General features: G+C 48.1%; 1 long non-coding RNA gene across 1 annotated transcript in view; it reads left to right on the forward strand.

Annotated features, from left to right (window-relative positions):
- Nucleotides 1–1746: 1746 nt before the first annotated feature.
- LOC127493541 (uncharacterized) overlaps nt 1747–24263 on the forward strand; it is a 31432-nt gene continuing 8915 nt past the window's right edge. Inside the window, exon 1 of the long non-coding RNA XR_007923814.2 lies at nt 1747–2064. This is a non-coding gene — a long non-coding RNA (uncharacterized lncRNA). The remainder of the gene's footprint in view (nt 2065–24263) is intronic.

Consider the following 24263-nt stretch of genomic DNA (forward strand, 5'->3'; position numbering starts at 1 on the left):
GTTGTAATCGGGTTGAAACAAGGCCATGTTGACAGGTGCTAATCCAATCTGACGGTGTCCTTATGTAAAAGGGGGAATGTGCTCCCAGAGACGGACAGACACAGCCCGTACAGCATGGGGAGAGTGGAGAGCCGCAGCCACAGCTCGGGAACACCAGTGTAGCTGAGGAGAGGGCTGGGACAGACCCTCCTCTAGCATCTTTGGGGAGGGAGTAGGACCTGCAGCCTCCACACGTGTCAGATACCACCACTGTGCTGTCACCCAGTTCGTTAAGGCAGCCCCGGGAATCTGGATGCCTGTCGCACTCACTTTTACAGCACAGCGCAAGTTGAGAAAGTTGAAGTGACTTCGTAGGGCCACACGGATAGTCTGAAGTGGAACCAGCCCCTACACCAGATCCTGAATGTTGGCCACAGAGCCCCCTGCACCTCCAGACCCCAGAGGCCTCCCCCCTTGAGCCCTGCTCGCCCACTCCCCGCATCCAAGTCTGTTTGGTCCTCTCCTGGTGCTATAGACCTACCACATGGCTGCCCCTCTATTCTGGATGACCCAGCCTCCCTGAGTCTGACCAAAGGTCCCTTGCTGTGGTCGGGTGGGGGCTAGGAAGGGAGACAGACAAGGAGGGAGGTGGGGTTGGGGAGAGAAGAGGAGGAAGGAAGGAGTCAGTGGGAGTGAGGAGGAAGGGAGGCGAGAAGTGAGTTTCCCCATTCCACTCAGAGGGGTCAGCCCTGCAACTGCTGTAATTGACACTTTTTAAAAATGTAACTTTGAGGCCGGCGCCGCGGCTCACTAGGCTAATCCTCCGCCTAGCGGCGCCAGCACACCGGGTTCTAGTCCCGGTTGGGGCGCCGGATTCTGTCCTGGTTGCCCCTCTTCCAGGCCAGCCCTCTGCTGTGGCCAGGGAGTGCAGTGGAGGATGGCCCAGGTGCTTGGGCCCTGCACCCCATGGGAGACTAGGAAAAGCACCTGGCTCCTGGCTCCTGCCATCGGATCAGCACGGTGTGCCGGCCGCAGCGCGCCAGCCGCGGCGGCCATTGGAGGGTGAACCAACGGGTTCACTGTCCACTCTGCCTGTCAAAAAAAAATGTAACTTTGAAGCAGTTGACTAGTTCCCGGACTGAATAATTGAAGAACTGTGTGCAGCGTTTGTGCTGGAGTGTTAGTATTTGTTGCTGCTTTGATATTTATATGCAGGATAAAATTTTTTTTCCTTTTAGGAAAAAAACCTAAAACACCTTTCAGATTCATTTTAGTCCGGCTCCATCATCAAAGTCCAGGATGGGGTAATGGAAGCAATGAATTGGTTCTAGCTCTTTCCTGGAAGCAAGTAAACAGCTCAGTGAGTGACTTTTAGGCTACATTAGGATTTCTGTAAACAAAGCTATTTATCTATTTATTTATTATTTATTTATTTTTTTAACAGGCAGAGTGGACAGTGAGAGAGATAGACACAGAGGGAAAGGTCTTCCTTTGCCGTTGGTTCACCCTCCAATGGCAGCTGCAGCCAGCGCACCGCGCTGATCCGAAGGCAGGAGCCAGGTACTTCTCCTGGTCTCCCATGCGGGTGCAGGGCCCAAGCACTTGGGCCATCCTCCACTGCACTCCCTGGCCACAGCAGAGAGCTGGCCTGGAAGAGGGGCAACTGGGACAGGATCCGGCACCCTGACTGGGACTAGAACCCAGGGTGTCGACGCCGCAAAGCGGAGGATTAGCCTACTGAGCCATGGCGCTGGCCCTAAACAAAGGTATTTAGAAAACCACACATCTGCTAATGTAATCTGAGCCATAGTGCTCCAACTGATGTGGAGTACCTTAAGGGGTTAGTTGAAGGTTGGGCAACCTGGAACTTTGTGTCCCTCCCAAGTGATGTCAGTCTGGAGCGCCTACCTTCCCAGGATGGAGCTGGGACCAGGGCGCATGCTCAGACCCCCGCCGGGGTTGTCTATCCGAGGTGGGTGCCACCCACTTCCTTAGAGAGGTGGACGCGGGCTCTCTCCACCACAGACCCCGCTCAGGGGTGTTGCGCGTTTCCCGTCTCCCACCGCGGATGGCTCTCACTCAGAGGTAGTGTTTTGGGTTTTTTTCTTCTCATTTGCAGGCTTAGACTGGGTATTTCTCTGTGTGGGGTGGTCCACACGCGTGCGTGAATGTGTGTGTGTGTGTTCTGTCCCTATCGGCACAGCATACCAACGTCTGCTTAGTGTTTCTTACTCTGTGGGAGAGAACAACCTGGACCGGAAATTAATATATTAATTGCGTACCTCACAACAATCTTGATATCTTCAAAAATGGAATTTGGAAGCAGTATGGGGACACGTTGCCCTGATTGTCAAGGAAATCATAATCCTGTATTTTAAAAACACCCTCTGCTCATGGAGAACACTGGCAATACCATCCAGCCGACGCTACCCCAGTCCCTGATCTTGCCAGCTTTTCGGAAATTAATGAGGTCTCATTGGTAACAACCCGTCCTTCACAGATTTTGACAGTTACCATCTTATGGAAGCTTCTGAGTTTGACATGGTCCCATTTGTTTAGTTTTGTTTTTGTTGCCTGTGCCTTGGAGGTCTTGTCGAAGAAGTCGTCCTCTACAGCAGTGTCTTTTTTTTTTTTTTTTTTTTTTGACAGGCAGAGTGGACAGTGAGAGAGAGAGACAGAGAGAAAGGTCTTCCTTTTGCCGTTGGTTCACCCTCCAATGGCCGCAGCGGCCGGCGCGCTGTGGCTGGCGCACCGCGCTGATCCGATGGCAGGAGCCAGGAGCCAGGTGCTTTTCCTGGTCTCCCATGGGGTGCAGGGCCCAAGCACCTGGGCCATCCTCCACTGCACTCCCTGGCCACAGCAGAGGGCTGGCCTGGAAGAGGGGCAACCGGGACAGAATCCGGCACCCCAACCAGGACTAGAACCTGGTGTGCCGGCGCCGCTAGGCGGAGGATTAGCTTAGTGAGCTGCGGCGCCGGCCTACAGCAGTGTCTTGGAGTGTTTGCCTACGGTTTCTTTCAGCAACTTCCTAGTCTGTTAAATTTAGGTCTTTGATCCAGTTTGAATTGATTGTTGTGTATAGCGAGTGGTATGGATCTAATTTCATTCTTCTACAAGTATACATCCATTTTTGCCAGCACCATTTGTTGAAGAGACTACACTTACTCTGTTGCATGATCTAAGCCCTTTTGTCAAAAATCAGTTGGGCTGTATATAGATGGATTTTTTGTGGGCTCAGTTTTGTTCCATTGATCTATGTTGTCAGTTGTTATACCAGTACCATGCTGCTTTAATGATTATAGCTTTGTAATATGCTTTCAGCTTGATTTATCTTGCTCAAGATCGCCTTGGCTATTCTAGGTCATTTGTGACACCATATGAATTTTAAGATTGTTTTTTCTAAATATCATTGGTTTTTTTAAATATTTATTTATTTATTTGAAAGTCAGAGTTACACAGAGAGGAGGAGGAGAGCAGAGAGAGAGAGAGAGAGGTCTTTGATCTACAGGTTCACTCCCCAATTGGCCACAACGGCTGAAGCTGTGCTAATCCAAAGCCAGGAGCCAGGAGCTTCTTCCAGGTCTCCCACATGGTTGCAGGGGCCCAGGGACTTGGGCCACCCTCCACTGCTTTCCTAAGCCACAACAGAGTGCTGGATCGGAAGAGGAGCAGCTGGGACTCAAATCAGCTACCGTAGGGGATGCCAGCACTGCAGGCAGCAGCTTTCCTGCTATGCCAACACAGCCAGACTGTGTATATGTATTGAGTTAATCTATGTGGAATACTGTGAACAGTTCCTAATGCATAGGACATGTTTAGTAAGTGTTGATTGTTATTGTTAACATAGCTATTGATACTTCTAGAATACATGGTTATTTGCCTTTTGCCCAAACAGTTGCTTAGTTGTGTTGAATAATTATTTATTATGAAAATATTTTGCAGTGCCAATTAGAGGTCTCTGGGCTCTAATGGTGTGTGATTGTCAGTAGAATAATATAATATTCTCAGGACATCCCGCAACTTCGACAGTTTGTTCATTCAGTAGATTCTGTCTCCCTCTTTTTTTTCCCTTTCAATTGATTTGTTGAAGAAATCTGGTCATTTGGGGCAGGCGCTTTGGTTCAGTAGGCTAATCCTCTGCCTGTCGGGGCCAGCATCCCATATGGGTGCTCGTTTGATTCTTGGCTGCTCCTTTTCCAATCTACCTCTCTGCTGTGGCTTGGAAAATCAGTAGAAGATGGCCCAAGTGCTTGGACCCCTGCACCTGAGAGGGAGACCTGGAAGAAGCTCCTGGCTTTGGACTGGTGCAGCTCCAGCTATTGAGGCCATTTGGGGAGTGAATCTGTGGATGGAAGACCTTTCTCTCTGTCTCTTCCTCTCAATGTCTATAACTTGGCCTCTCAAATAAATAAAATCTAAAAAAAAAAAAAAGAAATTAGTTGATTTATTCTATAAAGTTTCCATATTCTGGATTTTGCTGATTGTACTTTTTTTCCATCAGAAACCTCTTATTTAAGATAGACAAACTTCACGTATTTCATAAATGCAACTTTGGGAATATAGTGATAGTGGTACTTCCCTCCATACCCACCCTCCCACCCCCAATCCCACCCTTCTTCCTCCTCCCACTCCTATTCCCATTCTTATTTTTTACTAAGAGCTATTTTTAATTAACTTTATACACATATTATCAACTCTATACTAAGAGTTTAACAAATAATCTGAAAACCTGTTCCTCAACAGTTTTTGATTTCTTCTATGACCCACTGTTCATTCAGGCGCATGTTGTTCAGTCTCCATGTGTTTGCGTATGTTCTAGAGATTCTTGAATTGCCAATTTCCAGCTTCATTCCACTGTGGTCTGAGAAGATGCATGGTATGGTTTTGATTTCTTTGAATTTGCAGAGACTTGCTTTATGGCCTGGTCTTGGTCATTCCTAGAGAAAGTTCCATGCAGTGCTGAGAAGAATGTATATTCTGCAACAGTAACATGAAAAGGTCTGTATATATCTGTTAGGTCCATTTGGTGTGTAGTATTGATTAACTCTGTTTCCTTGCTGATTTTCTGTCCAGTTGATCTGTGAATTGCTGAAAGTAGGGTATTGAAGTCCCCCATTATTGTTGTATTGGAGTCTATGTCTCCCTTTAGATCCATCAACATTTATTTTAAATAGTCAGGTGACCCGTATTTAGGTGCACAAAGTATAGCATAGTCTCATCTTCCTGTTGAATTGATGCCTTAATCATTGCATAGTGCTCTTCTTTGTCTTAAGTTTTGTGTTAGTCTATTTTATCTGTTTTGTGTCAGCCTATTTTGTCTGATACTAGAATGGCTATACCAGCTCTTTTTGTGTGTGTTAGCTGGTGTCTTTTTCCATCCTTTCACTTTGTCTGCCTGTGTCTTTGTTGCTGAGATGAGTTTCTTGTAGGCATCAAATAGATGGATTTTGTTTGTTAATCCATTTAGCCATTCATTGTCTTCTAACTTGAGAGTTGAGGCCATTTACATTCAAGATGACTTTTGATGCGTAACAACGTGGCCCTTCCATTTTTCCATAGATTTCCTCTTGTTTCCTTTGGATTTCCTTTGTACTTTACTGGGAAATTTTCTGCTTTCACCTTCTTTTGTAGAGATGACCATGTTTCTGTGTTTCTTTGTGTAGTGCATGCTTAACCATCATTTGTAAGTCTGGACGGGTGGTGACAAATCTTTCAACTTGTTATGGAAGGTCTTTATTTCAGCTTCATAAATGAGTGCATTGCAGGATATAGTTTTTTTAGGCTTGACAGTTCTTTTAGTACTTTGAATATATCTTGCCTCTTTCTAGCTTGCAGGGTTTCTGGTGAGAAATTCATTGTGAGTCTAATTGAAGATCCTCTGAAAGTAATTGGCGTTTCTTTCATGCACATTTTAGAATCTTTTCTTTGTTTTATTGTGGCAAGTTTGATTGCAATATGTCATGGCGAAGATCTCTTCTGGGCATGTCCATTAGGAGTTCTATGTCTTCCTGTACTTGGACGTCCCTTTCTCCAAATTAGGGAAGTTTTCTGTAATTATTTCACTAAAAAGGTCTTCTGATCCTTTCTCTCTCTCTCTGTGCCATCAGGAACTTCTGAAACCCGTATGTTGGGTCATTTGTTTGTATCCCATAGATCTCTAACACTGTTTTCAGTTTTCTAATTTCTTCATTTTTTTGGTCTGAGTAGAAAACCTAAAGATTGTCTTCTAACTTGGATATTCTTTCATCTGCCCCACCTATTCTGTTGTTAGGACTATCTACCTCATTTTTTATTTGTTCTATTGAATTCTTCATTTCTACAGTGCTGCAGGTTTTGTCTTTCCCAGCTACGCCACAGTGCCAGCTCCTTAAATCTCAATTTCATGAGAAATTTTCCTCATGCCACGTATGGATATGTTTAATTGGTTGATTTGCTTCTGGTTTCTTCTAAGTAATCCCACAATCAAGTTTTTGAATTCTGTTTCTAGCATGTCTTCAGTCTCTTTATCTTCATATTCTAGTATTGAAGTGTTGTGTTCCTTTGAGGGTATTGTGTTGTCTTCCTTATTCTTGTTTCTTGAATTGCTACATTTATTTTTAGGTGTTAGTGCAGATACTTGTTAGTTTATTTTTCCCCTGTGATGGCTTTTATCTTTGAACTCCTTCTCTGTGACTTAGAGTGTCTGCTCTTTCAGTGAATACCCAGAGGTGTGTGCTGGGTGTGGCCAGAGAGCTCTGTTCAGTGGTCCAGGGTAAGGGGAATGTCCAAGGTGACTCTCAAATTGGGCATGGTAATCTCTTTTTTTTTTCAGTCAGGAGGTTTTTTTCAGCTCTGTTGGTGTGGTCTCATACTCACCCCTCTCCTCCAAGGAGACCATTGCCTGGGCACTAGCTTCAGTGGGCCCAGTATTCATTTGTGCTGTTACAAGAACCACAGAGGATCTATGCAGTTCTCAGTGTGAGCCCAGATCCCACAGCAGTGACCCTCACCAAAGAATCGGGGAGCCCCGAATGTGTGGAACTGCCCACAGTGACTACCCAAAGACCCAGCCACACCCTGCACCCTCACATGCATTCACATTGTTTTCAAGTCTCGGCACACAAGGCTCCCACAGTTATGAGCACCCAGCCCCCTATCAGTTTTCCCAGCCTAACTCGGGCATCTCCTCTTGGCTGGTTGCTAGGCACATGGATGAGAGCTGGTGTAGATGATACATAGGTCTGTAATGGTGTCCTCACACCCTCAGCTAGTTCCAGGACACTGGTGCTGGGTGGTCAGAGAGAACTTGCCCCCCTTTTTTCCCTCTAGGTTGGTAGGGACACTGTCCCCCACAGGCTCCAAGCCAGACTCACACCAAGCTCTTCACACACAGTGGCTTGGGCTGCTGCAGTCTGCTCTCACCTCTCTCCAAAGCAGGTTCTGAGGCTCTCTGCTGCTGGGGTCCTGAGTTGTGTGTGTCCCTCCACATTGGTCACAGTGTTCCTCTGATTTGCAAGGCATTTCTTCTGCTGTTCTCTCCCTAACTCAACTCTGAGATTCCACTATCCATTTTTATTAAACATATTCCGTAGACTATAACAGTAAGTGCCCACTGTATTCTGCCACTTGGTGCTTCTTTCCTCATTTTCTTAAATAAGAAAATGTACACATGTACAATTGGAGTAATATTGCCTGCCTCCTCGCCTTGCCAGGGGAGTTTTGAGACTTCAGCAATAATCTTCCATGAAAATGCAATGAGCCAGTTTTCCTTAAGCTGGGGTTCATGGCTGCTCATCTAGCGGAGTCTGTGCAGGCTGTCAGTTTGGAAAAAAGTGTCAAACGTTGTTGTAGCCCTCATTAGAAGTGGGGGTAAGCTTGATGAGGTTTTCCTACAGTCTGGAGGTGCCTTCCTGACTCCGTTTCACCAGAATCTGCTCCTAGAGTAAGAATTATAAGAGTGCAAATCACAGCGTCCACCGCCCTTGGCACCAAGGGTCTTTTGTTTCCAGTTGACAACTCCTGGTGCCCCTAGGATAGCATTAGACATGCAGGGACTCACAGCTTTTGCATGCAATTTCAGGGGCTCCTAGGCCTCCCTCATGCCCATTGATGAATTTCCAAGTTAAAAATATGTTCCTTGAGGGTGGGATGGGGATATGTCTAAGAATCATTTTGATGGCCTTTAAGAAATTAGACCATGTATAAAAGACATTGGGCTACAGGCAGGCAAACATTTTAATTAAACATGGATGCTATGACACAGGCGTCCTGCCGGAGTGCAGCTGCTCCCCGGGGAGTTGCTTCTTACTGTAACTTACCCTCCAGGAGTCAGTCCTGTAGACTCAAGACTGAGCAGGTGCTTCCTGGACATGCCCCTGCTGTGGGGACCTAGACTCGTGGACATCAAAGGGTGCCTTCAATTCAGGCCAACATCCTACTAATGTTTTAAAAAAACTTATTTATTTGAAAGAGTAAGAGGTAGAGACAGATGTCTTCAATCTGCTGGTTCATTTCCCAAAGGGCCACAATGGCAGGAGCTGAGCTCATCTGGAGCCAGGAGCCTTTTCTGGGTCTCCCACGTGGATGTGAGGGCCCAGGCACTTGGGCCATCCTCCATTGCACTCCCGGGCCACAGTAGAGAGCTGGCCTGGAAGAGGGGCAACCAGGACAGAATCTAGTGCCCTGACCGGGACTAGAACCCGGGGTGCCGGTGCCTCAGGCGGAGGATTAGCCTATTGAGCTGTGGCGCCCACTGAGCTGTGTTTCCTTACTCCTTAAGGGGCCTCTATAAGGTCTGGATGAAATCCCAAAGCCTGACCCCCAAGTCCTCCTCCAGGTCGAGAGGTACTTGAGGGCTGGCCTGGTGAAACGAGGTTGCTAGACACCCCCAGACCTGCTAAGGCAGGCCCCTGCAGGACTGGGGGCCCAGCCAGGTGAGCACGAATTTTCCAACCCCAGCACGTGTGTTGTCTCCAGGCCACCTGTCCCTAGAGCGCTGTGTTCCCCCTGCCTGATAAGTACAGAGCTGACTGATCACCTTGCACATCTCAGCCTCAGCCAGCTGTGTCCTGAGCAAATCCTTAGGGACCACTGTGTGACCGCACCGGGAGACAGGGCCATACAGATGGAATGAGGGTAAGATGAAGACACGTGGGTCGCCAGCGTCCAATCTGGAAGCTTAGGAGATGAGGACAGAGACACACACGCAGAGTGACCACGTGGTGACCCAGGGAGAAGACGTCATCTACACGGACTTGTAGACTTGATCTTGGCCTTCTGGCCTTTAGAAGAGCGAGGAATACATTTCTGCTGCATGAGCCGTCCTGTCTGTGGAGCTGACTCAGCTGGTGAGCGTGGATGGGCCCTCCCTGACCTTGCTCAGCTGCCTTCCGGGCCGCTTGTCCGCCATGCTCTTCTTGTCCCTGTGGCCAGGGGAGCCTCCGTGAGCCTCCACTGTTGGGTTTCTTACCCTAGCCGCAGCTCCAGATGCTGAGATTGGCCGGCGGGGTTCAGGGCTGGGCTTGAGTCTGTTGCCATGGGTAGGAGCCAACCCGCCTTTCACCTGAGCACGCTGCACAGATGCCACCCCTCAGGTGAGTCCCCGCGGGTCCTTGTGCAGTTCTGGAGCGCCACTTCTGTGTCTGGGAACGGCTCCGTGACCCAGAGAGACAGAAGTTGCTGGCCTCTTGGATTGCACTGGCATGAGATGGGAGAAATGGGATGCACAGGCCTTCAGGCTGGCACCCCAATTCCCCAGCACTGCACTCACCTCCGACTCAGTGCCTCTGCCTTTGGGGGCCACTCTGGACTCGGCTCACAGACATCAGACTTCCTGTCCCCGGGAGCCTGGGACCCCTTCCATCTCCTGCTCCTGTGGGCTGGCTCCTGGCCCCTCTGCACTGTGCGTGAACGCGTCTTCCCCTTCTGGGGGCTCCTCACAGTGCATCTGCATCACGCTGTCACACTCAGGCACGCACCCTTCCCCCACAGCCTAGATCCACTGGGCTCAGAGCCTGGTGAGTGCATGCAGACCCTAGGCTGGAGCACGGTCTTTGCTGCCATCTGCTGGCAGCTCTTTTTCTTGCTTGCTTTCTAGCTTTTATTGAATGAACACAGATTTCATAGGTACAGCTTTAGGAATATAAAGGTTCTCCCCCCCCATACCCACTCTCCCGCCCCCACTGCCGTCCCACCTCCTACTCCCTCTCCCATCCCATTCTTCATTAAGATTTGTTTTTCATTAACTATCTACAGAAGACCAACTCTATACTAAGTAAAGATTTCAACAGTTTGCACCAACATAGACACACAGTATAAAGTGCTATTTGAAAACAAGTTTTATAGTTAATTTTCCCAGTGCAATCCATTAATGACAGAGGTCCTACATGTGGAGCAAAGGCACAGTGACTTCTGTTGTTAATTTAACAATTAACACTCTTATTTATGAGCTCAGTGATCACCCGAGGCTCTGTCATGAGCTTTTAGGAAGGAGAATGGGGTTGCAGAGAGCTGGTGGGTGGCGGCCACAGAAGGGGGCAGCCGACCGTCTGGGGTGGCTGAAACCGTCAGGTATGAAACCCCAGCCTGAGAGACGAGACGTGGGGATGTCTCCATTCTTGGAGGTGCGTCTGGCCTGAGTTGGCCCCAGAGTTCCAAGGCACCCTGGGGTGCTGGTCCATGAGAGGCTGGGGTGGTAACAGTGCTAGCCAGACCTGAGGACTGATCCAAAGCAGTCATGCTGGGGCACCCACGTTCAGGGCAGAGGTGAGGGAGGCAGCAAAGCCCAGGAGCGCTGCAGGGTCTGTGAGGCGAGTGAAAAGAGGAGAGATGTTCACCAGGCTGCAATCCAGAAGGAGTGGGCTCAATTTCTCGCTTTCCACCGGACTAGAAAGAAACCAGTATTCCTGGACAGTGCTTGCTGCCTCCCCCGCTCAACCCTGTCCCTCAGTGCTTCTCCTGCAGGGACAGCCCCAAAGAGGGACCAGCAGAGAGCAGGGCCCAGTCTCACCACAGGCATGCTTTGGGTACAACCAAGGGGAGGCAAAGATGCTGGAGGGGAAGAGGCAGGGAGGAGGGCCAGGTGCAGACGGACAGATGGGGCCAGAGAGGCAAGCTTGCCTTGAAAGATACCAGAGACATGGGGGTGGCTGGCAGGTGGTGTGGCTGGTGCTGGGGGATGGGCTCTCTTGTTTATGAGGCTGTGGTGGGTTCAAAGGGAGGGTGTAGGGAAGTGGGGGTGGGACTTGCTGGTCAGGCCTACCTGCGCAGAGGCGCTGTGAATGACTGTGGACGAGAACGCAGGACCCACAGGCTACAGACTTCAGCTCCAGGGTGAACGTGTGGGGTTGGCCTCAGTGCTTTGCTGTGTCCTTTTGAAGCCAATAGCAGTGTGTTCATGGCCCCCTGGCACCTCCAATGGGCTCCATCTAAGAGGACGTTGGGTGTATCAGGGATGCTGAGACGCGAAGGAAAGAGCTGGTGTTGGTGGCTTGTGTGATTCTGTGATTCTGTGAGCTGTGGGCAGGGTGGCAGGGCGGCTGCCCCAGACGCCAGGGAGGAGCCGGGAATGGCACAGAGGGGCAGAGCCAGAGGGGTTTGGAGGCCTGGCTGGCTTGGCCCCATCCTGAGGAAGCCAGGGGCACAGAAGTGTCACAGTCATCCAAATTTCTTTTCCTTTGGGAGCTGTGAGCCTTTGGTCTTGAGAGCTGTTTAACTGTGACGCCTTGTGACACAGTGGCTTTATCTGTTTCTGCTCTTTTATTCTGCCCTAGTTCTTGCAGGCTGTCGGGTAGCTAATGATCTGACAGGGATCACTTAGGAGCTGGGGGAAGTTGTTGATGGGCCCTTCTACCTGTCCGGGTGAGTCTTTTCCACTGGAGTGTGTGTCTGTTGTCTGGGAAGCCTTCAGGCCTCAAAATACAGAAGATGGACAGCAGGTGGCGCTGTTCTGCTCTGTAGCCATTTCTCACCCTCTGGGTCAGACACCACCCTCGTGTCTGGAAATCTGCATGGACTCTGCTTTCTGCCCCACAGTCACTTCCCTGTGGTGCCTGTGGTGGCCAGGTCACCCCTCCCGCCAGTGGCCTGACGTGAGGGCACATGGGCAGTGTGGGTTTGAGTTGGCTGCCTCCAGCTCTCACGAGCACTCCCAGGCCATCTTGGCTTTGCAGAATGCTGGTCCTCACATGTAAAATGGTAATACAAAGGAAACCATGAGAATTGCGGAGCTCAGGCCCGTGTAGAACAAGGGACATGCCACATATTCACCCTGGAATTTTCTAGAGTTCCTTTCCATCAGCTCAGCAGCTGGGGCCTGTCTGGGTTAGGTAGCTGTGATGGCCCATGTCTGAAGCTCTGTGCTGTCTGGGAAGAGGAGTAATTACAGTGAGCAGGATAACCTTGACACAAGAAACAGTCCATGCACCAAAGTCCAACCTGACTGCAAGCAATTCCTGCCCTGATGTCAGAGACAACTCACCTTCTCCCTTCTTGGGGCTGTGTTGAAAGGAGAGCGACAGTGATGCCTATAAAACTGGGAGGGTATGTACAATTAGCCCCTACGGACACACAGATCATCTCCCCTGAGGTCTCACTGCCCACAGGTTGCTTGCGGCTCACCTCAATAGAGAACAGCCAAAGATCAGCGACTGGGCTTGAAAATCACTTTCCAGTGGAAATCTCTTCCTTTTGCAGAGGAGGACTTGGAAGCTGGGTTCTGAGGCACAGGAGGACTTGGGAATGAGTGTCTTTGTCAAGGCAGGATGTGTGTCAGAGCTCTGCTGAAGGAGGCAGCTCCCTGCAGCCATTGGCAGGATCGCTGGGCACACGGTGGGAGCAGGAGGGAGGGAGGAGGATGGCTGAGGGTGTGGGAAAAAGTTCTGCTCTCGGCAACAAGGGCACAGGAAGGGCTGGGCAGAGCCGTCTGCTGCAAGCAGGCTTGAAGCGGAATGACGGAGGCCTTCCCTGCTCAACCCCCCCCCCCCCCCCCCGCCTCGCTCCCTTAGCAGCCGTTTAACCTGATGCACATGGAAGGTGGCCTGAGCACTCAGGTGCCTGTTTGCTCTGTGCAGGATGATCGGGAATGGATGGTGCTGCTGCCTCTTAGGGCTGGGGAAAGGTTAGGCTCTCCAGCATGTGGGGTGGAAAATGGTGTTGGACACTTTCCTGAGCTGCCCGCCCTTATGTTAGTAGAAGAGCAGGTGTTGGGAGGTTGAGTTAATAGCTGAAGGTTATGTCCTATCTCTGATTGACTTCTGTCTGCAGAGCAGGGTGTTAAGAGGCCCAGGAGAGTCCAGGAGCTGTAGGTGGGGGCGATGAGTAGCGATTTGCGCATTGTCAGAGGAATGGAAAATGGGGCTGTGGCTGTGGAAATCACCATTGTGGTCCCTCAGACAGCTAGAAGTGGAGCTACTGTGTGATTGCACAACACCACTCCTGGGTACTTATCCAAATGTATGGGAATTCAATTGTTGTGGCTGCGGGGAGCCTGGAGAAGAGGAAAGATTGGTGATGGTGAAGGCTGAGGGTTGGGCCGCCTCATCCACCATGTGTGGGAGGCTCAGTGCTAAGGGCTGTCTCTAATGTGTTGAGCACATGGTTTAGCTTCTAGTACAAACTGAAGAAAAAGTAATGTTTAGGCCAGAGAACAGTTTTAACACAATATAAATTGCATATGATTAATATTAATTGCATAATTTTAATTTAGGTCAATGCAGTAAAAAATATATAATTTCAAGTGATTTTTATGGAAGAAGGAGCCCTTAAAAGTGATGATGCCGCCTTGACCGGGTGTACTCTCAGACCCACTCCCTCCAGTCCGTCTGGCTTAGGTCAGTACTATAACCCTCAGCCTTCATTTCTGTCTCTGAGGTGGAGACAACGCTGTCCCGTGGACCTTCATCCTTGGGCTTAGCTTAGTGAGACACAAGGTGGTCAGTGAGAGACCTGGGTGATGGTGCTCTGTCTTTCCCATCAGTTACTCAAATCCTATGAAGCCACTTCCTCTTTTAAAGATGCTTTATTTGACGGGGCTGGTGCTGTGGTGCAGTGGGTTAACGCCCTGGCCTGATGTGCTAGCATCCCATATGGGCACTGGTTCTAGTCCCAGCTACTCCAGTTCCAATCCAACTCCCTTATAATGGCCTGGGAAAGCAGTAGAAGATGGTCCAAGTCCTTGGGTTCCTGTACCTGTGTGGGAGACCTGGAGGAAGCTTCTGGCTCCTGGCTTCGGATTGGCAAAGCTCCTGCCATTGCAGCCAATTGGGGAGTGACCCATCAGATGGAATACCTCTCTCTCTCTCTCTCTCTCTCTCTCTCTCTCTCCTCTCCTCTCTCTCTCCTCTCTCTCCTCTCTCTATGTAACTCCTGACTTTAAAATAAATAAATCTTTCAAATAAAGCATCTTTTTTTTTTTAAAGAGTTAGAGGCACATAGACATTTTCCATCTGCTGGTTTGCTCCTCAAATCGGAGCTGTGTCAATCTGAAGCCAAGAGCCTCTTCCGGGTCTCCACTGGCTGCAGGGAGCACAAGTAGTTGGGCCGTCTTCCACTGCTTTCTCAGGTGCATTTGCAGGGAGCTGGATTGGAAATGGAGTAGCCGGGTCTCAAACTGGCACCTACATGGGATGCTGGTGCCACAGGCAGCAGCTTCGACCGCTGTGCTGCAGCACTAGCCCCACCTTTTTCTCTTGCAGCCCCTAGATGAGTGGTAGCTCATTTTGCTCCCACATTTTGGCATTTTGTTCCCACAGGTAGCATTGCCAGTCAAAGTACAGGATGCCCAGTTGCATTTGAATTCCAGGGAAACACAAGGCACTTCTTAGTGTAAGTACGCCCCAACTATTGCGTGCGACATACTCGGACCACAACATTACGTGTCGTTTTTCTGAATTGCAAATCCAGTGGGCATCTGGTACTGGTATTTGTTAGATCTGGCAGCTGTACCCACCCAGGGGATGCTTTGCAATCTGTGGAGACATCTCTGATTGTCAGGACTTGGAGCTGCTGCTGGCATCTGGCGGCTGGGGCCAGAAACACTGCTCAGCATCCTGCAATGTGCAGGAGAAAAACCCCAATGGCGCTGCACCTGATGAGCTCCATCCCGGGACTTCCACCAAGAGGTGGAAGTGACAATGAGCTTCAGCACTCATGGCCCAGACAGCTTGATGGGTCCTCGCTACGGCTCCTTCCTTTGGAGGCAGGGGTGGGACCACATTGTGTATGAGACCTTTGCCAGCTCCCGTGAGGCTGTGACTGATCACAAGGCATTGGGTGGACAACAGCCCACCTTGCTCACATCCAAGGACTAAGCTCTGGCCAGCTTGAGGGCCAGTGGAGACATCCAACAGGCACCTATGGATCCTCAGCCATGACCATTCCCTTCCCTTCTGTCTTGGCCTTGCTGGCACCCATGAAGCATTGGGTTTGTTCTTGAACGCCAGGGCCAGAGGCGCCATCATCCACATGTGTGGGCTGATAGGACTCCTCCCTCCTTGTTGGTCAATGAACCAAGGCTACTTCAGGCCCCTTCCTCTTACGTCCAAGTCGCCATGGCACTTGCTCCTGCCCCACGGTGGCCAAACACACTTGGTTGCTTTAAGGTATATAGTTCAGACTTCAACCAGCTCGATCATACACATATGGACCACCTCCTCTTAAGTAAAGTTATGCAGTGGAAGTCCATTAACACAAGGGTTCTCCAGGGAACAGAACTGATAGGCTGGATATATGAACACAGAGAGATTTATTTTAAGAACTTGGGTCATATGATTATGCAGACTTGAAAGGTAGACCAGCAGGCTGGAGACCCAGGGATGGGCTGACGCTACAGTTGAAGTCCAGAGGCCACACAGCAGGCAGAATTTCTAGAACTTCCTCTTCGGGGGGATTCACCTGGCACCTGAAGTCCGGTGCTGCTGTGTTCTCACTTCCTGAGCACTGCCCAGCTTTCCCCCACTGACTCTCCAGGGCCTCACTTCTCTCCCCCAGTGGCCTCAGGGGCCTCTTGTGATGCTAGGATCCCCCACCTCCCAGTGGGCCTACCCTGCTCCCACCTCCCAAGGCGAGCTCCTCGGTCCCCAGTCTTGACCTGATGGAGTCGCAGTTCCTGGAGCACCTTCTCACTCACCCAGTGCCAGCTCTGAAGGAGGGGATGGTCTTTGTTTTCTCTCTGTAACAAGATCGTCCCTTTGCAGAGAGAAGGCCAGACTCCCCAGGCTTCAGGTGCGGATGATACCCCGAGGCCGACGCAGGAGTCTGACCTGCCACAGAGCGATGCCTTTGGAGGGGCAGGACCCTTGCAGAGTCCGGGGGCTCTAGCTATGTCCTTTCTTAGGAGCTTGGAGGGCACGACCCAAGTTCATCCTTGGAGTTGGCCTCTTACCTGCTACATTCTGCTACAGTCTCTGATCGGCTACAGGTTGGGTCAGGACTGGCTTAAACCGCAGCCCCAGGGTAAGCAGCTGGCCTCCTGGTTAGGACTTGACTCCTGGCTCAGGCTCTGACTCCAGCTTCTTTCTCAGGTAGACTAGGAGGCAGCTGTGATGACTCCAGGAGTTAGACCCCTGCCCCCACCTGGGAGACCTGGGTTGTGTTCCCAGCTGCAGCCACTGTGAGCATTTGTGGAGTGACCCACTGGCTGGAGGAGTCTGTCTCTCTCTCTCTCTGCCTTTCTTTCTTTTTTTTTTCTTTTTTGACAGGCAGAGTGGATAGTGAGAGAGAGAGACAGAGAGAAAGGTCTTCCTTTTGCCGTTGGTTCACCCTCCAATGGCCGCTGCGGCCGGCGCTCTGTGGCTGGTGCACTGTGCTGTTCCGAAGGCAGGAGCCATGTGCTTCTCCTGGTCTCCCATGGGGTGCAGGGCCCAAGCACTTGGGCCATCCTCCACTGCACTCCCGGGCCACAGCAGAGAGCTGGCCTGGAAGAGGGGCAACCGGGACAGAATCCGGCGCCCCGACCGGGACTAGAACCCGGTGTGCCGGCGCCGCAAGGCGGAGGATTAGCCTAGTGAGCCATGGCACCGGCCTCTCTGCCTTTCAAAGCAATTAACTAATTAATTGTTGAAGAATGTTATGATCCCCCCACCTCATTTCCCTGGGAAGGCTCTTGTCTTCACGGGAATCACCGAGTGATTTCTCCCTCCTCTCTCACACCCAGATTTAATTCCTGGTAGGAACTTCTGATGCTGTGGTTGAACTGTGTCCCCTCAGGAAGAAGGAAGATTTGTTGAAGTTCCTAGCCCACAGGTAGTCCAGATGTGACCTTGTTGAAGGTGGGATCCATAGAGGGGTAATCAGGTTGAAACAAGGCCACGTTGGCAGGCGCTAATCCAATCTGATATGTCCTTATATAAAAGTGGGAAATCTACTCCCAGAGACAGACAGACACAGCCCGTACAGCACGGGAAGAGTGGAAAGCCGCAGCCACAGCTCGGGAACACCAGTGTAGCTGAGGAGAGGGCTGGGACAGACCCTCCTCTAGCATCTTTGGGGAGGGAGTAGGACCTGCAGCCTCCACACGTGTCAGATACCACCACTGTGTTGTCACCCAGTTCGTTAAGGCAGCCCCGGGAATCTGGATGCCTGTCGCACTCACTTTTACAGCACAGCGCAAGTTGAGAAAGTTGAAGTGACTTCGTAGGGCCACACGGGATAGTATGAAGTGGAACCAGCCCCTACACCAGATCCCGAATGTGGGCCACAGAGCCCCCTGCACCCTCCAGACCCCAGAGGCCTCCCACCTTGAGCCCTGCTCCCGCACTCCCCGCAGGAAGTCTGTCTGGTCTCCTCCTGGTGCTATAGACCCTACCACATGGCCGCCCCTCTATTCTGGATGACCCAGCCTCCCCCAGAGCCTGACCAAAGGTCCCTTGCTGGGGTGGGGTGGGGGCTAGGAGTGGAGACAGTCAAGGAGGGAGGGGCCGAGAGAAGAGGAGCAAGCAAAGAGGCAGTGGGAGTGAGGAGGAAGGGAGGGGAGAAGGGAGTTTCCCCATTCCACTCAGAGGGGGTCAGCCCTGCAACTGAGCTGTAATTGACACTTTATAAAAATGTAACTTTGAAGCAGTTGACTAGTTCCCGGACTGAATAATTGAAGAAATGTTTGTGGGGTTTGTGCTGGAGTGCTAGCAGCTGTGGCTGCTTTGATATTTATAAGTGGGATAAATTATGCAGGAGCTAGCGCTGTGCTCGCCGCATGAGGCTTATTACCCCCCAGCAGCCTGCGCCCTGACCATTTCTTCAGGGTGCATTCCTGCGTGGTGGCCCCAGACACCTGCTGCCTGTTGGGAAAGTCGCTCCAGCTCTGGTCCCTAAACAGGCTTAACCTTTTCTTCCATATCCCTGTTCCTTGGAGAGTGAAGGGGTCCACTTGGGGTTGGGATTCCAGGACATGAAAGCAAGGGGTGGTCTCCTCCACACACAACCACAGTCCCCCCACCTCCTCCATCAAGTTCTTTACACTCCAATTCCCACTCGCTCAGAGCTGAGCAGGCCCTGGTCTCTCGTGAGAGGGAGTGGGGGTCAGGAAGCAGAAGCAACAAGCACCCGGCAATGGGGCTTGTCACCCAGGAGAGAAGGCGTCAGCTCCCCCCACACCTCAGGGCCACGGAAGAAGCCACAGCCAGCTCAGTTTGTGGGGTTTGTCTGCGGCTCTGCTGTCCCTGCGTTAACGCGCTCTGGCTTCTAGCCAGCCCAGTGATGCCCCTCGTTACCCCCCAGTGAGTGATGCTGCCAGACCCGCACAGCTTCTCCTGGGCTTCCAGCTCTGTTTTCAGTGATGTCCGGTGGCTACAGTGAGAATACTTACACGTGGAACCAAACACCGTAGATCAATTTTTTTTTTTAACTTTCTCCCCATTCCTCCTCCCATTTTTTTTCCTTTTAGGGAAAAAACCTAAAAAACCTTTTAGGTTCATTTAAGTCCAGCTCCATCATAAAATCAAGGATGGGGTAATGGAAGCAATGAGTTGGTTCTAGCTCCTTCCTGGAAGTGAGTAAACATCTCAGTGAGTGACTTTTAGGCAACATTAGGATTTCTGTAAACAAAGGCATTTAGAAAACCACACATCTGCTAACGTAATCTGAGCCATAGTGCTCCAACTGATGTGGAGTAACTTAAGGGGTTAGTTGAAGGTTGGGCAACCTGGAACTTTGTGTCCCTCCCAAGTGATGTCAGTCTAGTGCGCCTACCTTCCTAGGATGGAGTTGGGACAAGGGCGCATGCTCAGACCCCCGCTGGGGTTCTATCCGACGGAGTGCCACCCACTTCCTTAGAAAGAGAGATGGACCCGGGCTCTACCACAGACCCCGCCTAGGGGTGTTGCGCTTTTCCCATCTCCCACTGCGGACGGCTCTGAGAGTTACTTTTTTGGGTTATTTTCTTCTCTCATTTCCGGGCAACTCTTTGGCCTGCTTAGACTGGGTATTTCTCTGTGTGGGGTGGTCCACACGCGTGCGTGAATGTGTGTGTGTCCCGCCCCTGTCGGCACAGCATACCAACGTCTGCTTAGTGGTTCTTACTCTGAGGGAGACAAGAACCTGGGCCGGAAATTAATATATTAATTGCGCACATCACAACAATCTTGATATCTTCAATGGAATTTGGAAGCAGTATGGGCACACATTGCCCTAATTGTCAAGGAAATCAGAATCCTGTATTATAAAAACACCCTCTGCTCATGGGGAACACTGGCAATACCATCCAGCTGACGCTACCCCAGGCTTCCCTGATCTTGCCAGCTTTTGGGTAATTAATGAGGTCTCATTGGTAACAACCCGTCTTTCACAGATTTTGACAGTTACCATCTTATGGAAGCTTCTGAGTTTGTTATAGTCCCATTTGTTTAGTTTTGTTTTGTTGCCTGTGCCTTGGAGGTCTTGTCCAAGAAGTCGTCCTCTACAGCAATGTCTTGGAGTGTTTGCCTATGTTTTCTTTCAGCAACTTCATAATCTGTTCAATTTAGGTCTTTGATCTGGTTTGAATTGATTGTTAGGTATAGCGAGTGGTATGGATCTAATTTCATTCTTCTATAAGTATACATCCATTTTTGCCAGCACTATTTGTTGAAGAGACTACACTTACTCTGTTGTATGACCTAAGCACTCTTGTCAAAATCAGTTGGGTTGTATATAGATGGATTAATTTCTGGGCTCAGTTTTGTTCCATTGATCTATGTGTCAGTTTTTATACCAGTACCATGCTGTTTTAATGATTATAGCTTTGTAATATGCCTTCAGCTTGATTTTTCTTGTTCAAGATCACCTTGGCTATTCTAGGTCATTTGTGACACCATATGAATTTTAAGGTTGTTTTTTCTAAATCTTAATATCATTGGTATTTTTTTTAAAGATTTATTTATTTATTTGAAAGAGTTACACAGAAAAGAGGAGAGCAGAGAGAGAGAGAGAGGTCTTTGATCTGCTGGTTCACTCCCCAATTGGCCACAATGGCTGGAGCTGTGCTAATCCAAAGCCAGGAGCTTCTTCTGGGTCTCCCACATGGTTGCAGGGGCCCAAGGACTTGGGCCACCCTCCACTGCTTTCCTAGGCCACTGCAGAGAGCTGGATCAGAAGAGGAGCAGCTGGGACTTGAATCGCTGCCCATATGGGATGCCAGCACTGCAGGCATAAGCTTTACCTCCTATGCCACAGCGCCAGCCCCTATCGTCGGTATTTTGACAGGGATTGCATTGAATCTGTGGATTGCTTTAGGAGGTATAGGTATTTTAATGATATTGATTCTTCCAATCTATAAACAAGGAATATCATCCATTTTTTTGTGTCCCTTATGATTCCTTTCATCAATATTGGATAATTTTCATTGTAGAGATCTTTTGCTTCTTTGGTTAAATTTATTCCTAAATATTTGATTTTTTGTGTGTGGCTGTTTTAATGAGATTTCTGGATTTGTCTTTCAGTGATTTCACTAACTTATAAAAAGGCTACTGTTTTTGCATGTTTATTTTGTATTGTGCAAATTTACTGAACTGGTTTATCAATTCTGTTAGCTTTTGGTGGGGTGTTATTTCCATGTACAACATCATCTCATCTGCAAACATGGATAATTTGATTCCTCTTTTTTGAATTTTATGCCTTTTCTTTCTCTTGTCTAATTAGTCTGGCTAACACATACAGTGTTATGTTGACTAAGAGTTGTGAAATAGACATCCTTGTCTTGTTCCAGATCTGAGAGGAAATGCTTGCAGCTCTTTCCCATTCAGTGTGATACTGGCTGTTAGTTTGTCAAGTACAGCCTTTATAATTCTTTACCTAATTTGTGGAGGATTTTTATCATGAAATAGTGTTGAGTCTTATCAAATGCTTTCTCTGCGTCTATTGAGATGTTCGTTGTTCTTCATTCTGTTGATGTGATTTATAATGTTTACTGAATTGCGAATGTTGAACCACTATTGCATTTTTTTTGATAAATCCCTGATTGTGACTTTTTTTATGTAGTTTGGTTTCAGTTTGTTAGTATTTTATTGAGAATACTTATATTTATGGAATTTATGTTCATTAAGAATATAGCTCTGTAGTTTTCGTGTCGTGTAGTAAGTTTGGTATCAAAGTGATGCTGACCTCATAAAAAGTGTTTGGAGTTCTGTTCAATATTTTGAAAAAGTTTGAAAAGCATTGGAGTTAGTTCCTCTTTGAATGATTTGTAGAATTCACCAGTAAAGCTCTCAGGTTCTGGACTTTTTCTTGATGGGAGACTTTTGATTACTGCTTCAATCTCATTGCTTCTTTATGGATCTGTTCAGGTTGTCTGTATCTTCTTAATTAATGTTGGTAGGTTATATGTATCCAGGAATTTATCCATTGAGGTTTTTTCCAGTTTAGTTTTTAAATATTTATTTTCACTTAGAAACCTTTTATTTATTTTTTAAAGATTTATTTTATCTGAAAAGCAGAATTACAGAGAGGTAGAGACAGAGAGGTCCTCCATCTGCTGGTTCACTCCCCAGATGGCTGCTACGGTTGGAGTAGCGCCAATCCGAAGCCAGGAGCCAGGAGCCTCCTCTGGGTCTCCCACGTGGGTGCAGGGGCCCAAGGACTTGGGCCATCCTCTACTGCTTTCTCAGGCCACAGCAGAGAACTGGATCAGAAGAGGAGCAGCGGGAACTCAAACTGGAGTTCATATGAAAATCCGGCGCTTCAGCCCAGGGCTTTAACCCACTGTGCCACAGTGCCGGCCCCAGAAGCCTTTTTATTTATTTGTTTGTTTATTTATTTATGTTCATGTTGCGGACTGGCTCTTTATTTGACAAATTCGGCAGCTATGGAAAGAATCCCTGTCCAGAAGCATTTGTGCGATTGATATTTCCGTTTTGGCTCTGGCCCAGCTGCAAGAAAACTTTTATTTAATATAAACTTTATGCATTTCACACAGGCAAACTTAGGAGCATACTGATTTGATGGTATCGGCTTGTAGAGTTAGGTCTTTGATCCATTTTGAGTGGATTTTTGTGTAAGGTGTAAGGCAGGGATCTTATTTCATACTTCTGTGTGTGGAGATCCAGTTCCGTTTGTTGAAGAGTCTGTTCTTAGGGGATTGACTTAGTTCCTTTGACAAAAATTAGTTGGTTGTAGATGTGGATTAATTTCTGAAGTTTCTGTTCAATTAGATTGGTTTACATGTCTATTTTTTGTGATAGTAGTAAGCTGTTTTAACTGTCCTGTAGTATATCTTAAACTCTGCTATTGTGATGCCTCTGGCTTTGTTTTTGTTGTTTAAGATTGCCTTTCAAATAAAATAAATTTGTTGTTTAAGATTGCTTTAGCTGTTTGGAGTCCTGTGTTTCCATATGAATTTGGGCATTGTTTTTTCTAGATCTGAGAAGAATGTTATTCTATTTTGATTGGGATCACATTGAATCTGTAAATTGCTTGAGTAATCTGGACTTTTTAAGCTTTTATTTGATAAATATAAATTTCCAAAGTACAGCTTATGGATTACAGTGGCTTTTTCCCTCCCATAACTTCCCTCCACCTGCAACCCTCCCATCTCCCACTCCCTCTCCCATTCCATTCACATATAGATTTATGTTCAATTATCTTTAAATACAGAATGCTAATTTAGTATATATTAAGTAAAGATTTCAACAGTTTGCACACGCACAGGAATACAAAGTGTAAAGTACTGTTTGAGTACTAGTTACAGCATTAATTCACATTGTACAACACGTAATGTGGACATTTTGATGATATTCTTCCAATCCATTCACATGGGATATTTTCCCAATTTTTTGTCTCTTACATTTCTTTCTTTAATGTTTTATAATTTTCATTGTAGAGAATTTATTCCAAGATGTTTAAATATTTTTGTAGCTGCTATGAATAGTACTGATCTTGCAAGTTCTTTCTTGGCCATGGCAATGTCTGTATATACAAAGGCTATTGGTTTTTGTGTGTTGATTTTATATCCTGCAAGTGTTCCAAACTCTTATGAATTTCAATGGTCTGTTAGTGGAGTCTTTTGGTTTTCCCATATATGGAAACAAGGATAATTTGACTTCTAGTTTGTAATAATTCTTGATTATTTTTATTTCCATAGTACCCATTGTAACATTTCATTTTTCATCTCTGATTTTATTAATTTGGGTCCCCCCTTTTTTGGTTAGTAGGGCCAATTATATATCACTTTTCTTTATTTTTTCAAAAAAGCAGCTCTTCACTTCCCTGATCTTTTGTATCTGTTTTATTTCAATTTTGTTTATTCTCTAATTTCTTCTAATGTTGTGTTTGGTTCTTGTTTTTCTAGGTTCTTGAGATGTGAGGGACAGGGAGGGGAGGCAGGGATAGGAGAGAAGGGGAGGGGAGAGGGGTGAAGAGAGGGAAGAGGGGAGCGGTGGGAGAGGGAGGTCTTCTATCCTTCTATCCACTGGTTCACTGCCCAGATGGCTGCATGGCCGGAGCTGCTCTGCTCACTAAAAAGGCCTTCTAATCCATTTTCTCTCTCTCTACACCTTCAAGAACTCCTAAGACTGATATGTTGTGTTATTTGATAGTATCCCATAGATCACCAACACTGTTAGTTTTTTAATTTGTTTATTTATTTTATTTTTTTATAAAAATGTGTTTTATTTTAATACAAGTCTATAAAAGTAGAAATCACATACAAAAATACAGATTACTCTGACATGTTGGCAAACTAGCTTATGGCTGGACTTGAGTTTGAAGTATAGGCACTGTTACTGGGGGCATCTGAAAGTCAATGTCCAGCCAGATCCTAGTTTATTTTTTTAAAAGAATTATTTATTTGAAAGGCAGATGGGGCTGGCACTGTGGCACAGCAGGTTAAAGCCCTTGCCTGA

This window comes from Oryctolagus cuniculus, chromosome 7, assembly GCF_964237555.1.
Source record: "Oryctolagus cuniculus chromosome 7, mOryCun1.1, whole genome shotgun sequence".
Lineage (NCBI taxonomy): Eukaryota > Metazoa > Chordata > Mammalia > Lagomorpha > Leporidae > Oryctolagus > Oryctolagus cuniculus.